We start from the raw sequence: 4,313 nt of genomic DNA on the forward strand, positions 1-4,313 counted from the left end.
CCCAGGATCTCAAAGCTAGTGTCATCTCAGGCCTGTATGTATGTATCATGAAAAAACTAACAAAAGTATTTATTCTTTTATTGTGGTAAAAACATTTAACATGAGGTCTACATCCTTGAAGTTTTTAGGGCACAACACAGTCTTGTTAATTATAGGCTGTACAAGTATGTACAACTTAGAACTTAACTCTAGAACTTCACTCATCTTGCATAACTGAAATTTTATACCCATTGAATAGTAATTCCCCTTTCCCTCTGTCCCCAGTCCTTGGCAACACCATTCTGCTCTCTGCTTTCGTGAGGCTGACTTCGTAGAGACCACATGTAAATGGAATCACGCAGTATTTGTCTTTCTTTCACAGGCTTATTTCACTTGGCATCATGTCATTCAGGTTACTGCATAGGACAGAATTTTCTTAAATAAACTTCATATTTTAAGGACTATAAAAAGAGTAAACTAAGTCTATAGTTAGCAGAAGGTAAGAATAACAAAGATTAGAGCAGAACAATAGAAAAAAATCAATAAAACTAGGAGTTTTGATTTTATTTTCAAACTCTTAGTTTACAATTCTCAAACAAAATATTAGCAAATGGAATTCAACAGCATTACAAGGATCAATAAAGTATGACCAAGTGGGCTTTCTTCCCAGGATTCAAGGATGGTTCAGCGAACACAAATCAATGAATGTGATATACCATGTTTGAAAGCTTTTCTTCTAAGATCAGGAACAAGGCATGGATACCTACTCTCTCACTGTATCTATTCAAAATAGTACTGAAAAATGTTTGTTTTGAAAGGCAAAGAGTGAAAAACCCTAAACTCCGAGTCAAGACGCTCTGATTTAGCACCTACAGTAATGTCTGAAAGCCACTGGGCCTTGGTCAACTTACCCAATTGCTTACCTTCAGTCTACCTGCAAAATGAGCTAGTATTACTAATCTTGTATTCACAGTATGTTGTATGGATCAAACAAGAGAATGTCAGTTAAAATAATTTGTAAACTGAAAATTCATAACAAATGTAAGAATTGTTATTTAAAAATATCAGTTTCCGTCTTGGAATTGGTCCTGGTAGTTTGATTAACTCCTTAGCCTATTACTAGAAGCAAGTGATGACTATTATTTCATCGTATACAAAAGAACACTACAGCTTTAAAACAATACAAAACTCAGATTAAAGTTAAGAAAAACAAATCAAAATACATTTGCTTTGCTTTGTGGGTACTTTGCCAGATCAAGTTAAAGTGGAATTTTAGGACTTGCTGTAGGGCATGTTTGACAGAAAGTGTGAGCTGGCTTCTCTGTAGGGACGGGTACAGCTTTTCCACCTTAAGTTATTAATTATTCAACTCATTATATTTTTTAAAAACTAGACATGTGTGATTTTTACTCCTGAAATTATTGAGCCTCCAGTAAATCATTTCAGTAACCAAAATAAAATCATGTACTCAGGAGTTCTTCCTTTTTTTGAATATTAATAAAATGTTATGATTATCAAAACATTTTTCTCATCAAAGATACTATTCATTAAATAAATAGACAAGCCACAAATAGGGAAAATATTTGCAAAGCATATAACACACACATATTCTGAATATACAGAACTATAGATAACTATATATACATTTGATTTTCTCTTTTTTATTTCAAATTAATATCAGGGTACATATTTTTAGGTTACATTGTTCTCATTTCCAAGGTAAAGTTCAAGTTGCAGTTGAGCCCTTCACCCAGGGGGTGTGCTGAACACCCTTACGTTGTGCACATTAGGTGAGATCCCTCAACTGCCCTCAGAAGTTATTTTTCTCAAATTTTCATAACTTAAAGCCAAAATGGTAGGTATTATAATTAAGATCAACAATCAGGCATCCTAGGCTGAGTGCATAATCCTAGCACTCTGCATGGCCGAGGTGGATGGATCGCTTGAGCTCACAAGTTTGAGACCAGCCTAAGCAAAAGCGAGACCCCCTTCTACTAAAAATAGAAAAACTGAGGGAAGAGGATCGCTTGAGCCAGAGTTATTGGTTGCTGTGATCTATGACGCCATGGCACTCTATCCAAGGTGACAGCGTAAGACTCTGTCTCAAAAAAAAAAAAAAAAACAATCAGGCATCTCTATTAACAAAATATTTCTATAATGTGTACCTCAGGATGTGTGTCTTCACTTTATAAAACAATGCTCTCATTGCTATTCTATTAGATCATGCACATTATAAAATACACCCCAAATTAGAAGTCATGAAAGGATAGAATAATGATAAAACTAACAATAAATTGAAGTTCTAACATTTTCCTTACACCATCCAGGGGATCATCGTGTCAGCCCTCTGTGACATCTGTATAGCCTTCCCTACCCCCTGACAAACAAACACTTTATTAAGTCAAATACACATAGATCATGAATACATTTATGCGTATGTGGGGTACAATGTGTTGATTTTTTTTTATACAATCTGACGTGGTTAAGATCAAACCAATCAACATAGCTTTCACCTCATTTACTTGATTATTGTGTTAAGACATTTATGTTCTACACTTGACAGATTTGACTTGTACCCTTGTCATAGGTGTGGTGAAGACAGGCGCGTGGTCTACAGACACATGAAAAAATGCTCTTCTTTAATCATCAGAGAAATGCAAATCAAAACCACTTTGAGGTACCATCTAACTCCAGTAAGATTAGCCAACATAACAAAATCCCAAAACTACAGATGTTGATGTGGATGTGCAGAAAAGGGAACACTTCTGCACTGCTGGTGGGAGTACAAGCTAATACGTTCCTTTTGGAAAGAAGTCTGGAGAACACTCAGGGATCTAAAAACTGACCTGCCTTTGGATCCTGCAATTCCTCTGCTAGGAGTATATTCAAAAGACCAAAAATCACTTTACAAAAAAGATATTTGCACCGGATTATTCATTGCAGCTCAATTCATAATAGCCAAGTCATGGAAGAAGCCCAAGTGCCCATCAACCCATGAATGGATTAATAAAGTGTGGTATATGTATACCATGGAATGCAAACACTTTAGAGTCACAGAACTAGATGGTGCTTTGTTCATTAAGTAATTACAGAAAGAATCCTTAGCCATCCCTGTTTACTGCCCTAAAAGATCAATATAGTTCGTGTATCAAACCAAACAGGAAGATATGTAAATTATAGTTGTACAGTTTAAAATTAGGCAACCTTAAGAGAAAGAAAGAACAGGCAAGAGTGAACAGATTGCTTCTAACCCACAAGCGTAACTGAATTGATGGTACACAAGTTCTACAACAGCTGAATAAATGACAGTTAACATTTACCTGAAGCAATTTAAACATTTCTGTGTGGATCTTGTTACAAAATAAAAATTATTTATGTACTCTTATGCTGCACACAGCGCATTCAGACCATGAAGAAGTACTTTCATTTTTTAAAAAACTTGTTAAAGTAGACAATTTATATTTCCCAGTTTGATAATAGTCCCCCAAAATGTCAACCCCTAAGATAAAGATTAGTTCATTATATTGCTTTACTAAAAAATAAAAAATACATACAGGCTTATTATGTGTCTTTGGGGCATAAAAATATTATATCAAAGAAGATTCTGTGTGATAATTTTTGTTTTGGAATATATATTACAACTATTTAAAATATGGTAGATCAAAGCCACTAAGCTGTCTATGTAACTATTAAACTTAGATTGGAAAAGGACAAAAATTTAAAGAAAAGAAAGAAAGAAAGGGACAAAAATTTAACTGGGAATATCTGGAAATATCTCCTAGAAGAAAAATTAGTATTTATTCACCTAAAGTAACTAAATTAATATTTGGGTCAGAATTCTTACCTTCAAATATGCTATTTTAAAAATCTTTGGTGCTGTTCCTGATTTGGCTTATTTCCTTCTGTGCCATCCTGAAATTTAATCTCTCCTTGACTGCAGGAGGCTATAATGTTTAGTAATCATACAAGTGCATATACTCTTTATTTCATTTTATAGAATAATGAGAGAGGGAAAAAAACTACCAATTTTCTGTATGTGATAAAACAATGTTTACCAATCACGAACCACCTAATTCATATTCCAAACCAGAGTAGACCCCAGGCAACGCTGTGAAGTCAGCCAAATCCATCCACTCTGTCCTCCCCACCTCCCTTTCCAAAGTCTTTTTTCCTCCTGGCGCCAAGTGCCCTCCTGTTCTATCCAAGTGCTTCACAAAATTTAAAGCTCTATTTTGAGAAAAAATTTGGCCCTACCCAAAGGCACCGCTTAAGGCCCCCTCCATACCTAAGTGGATGGTACTCCACGTGGACATGAATATACAGTGACTGGATTT

The sequence above is a fragment of the Nycticebus coucang genome, unplaced genomic scaffold (assembly GCF_027406575.1).
Source record: "Nycticebus coucang isolate mNycCou1 unplaced genomic scaffold, mNycCou1.pri scaffold_89, whole genome shotgun sequence".
Lineage (NCBI taxonomy): Eukaryota > Metazoa > Chordata > Mammalia > Primates > Lorisidae > Nycticebus > Nycticebus coucang.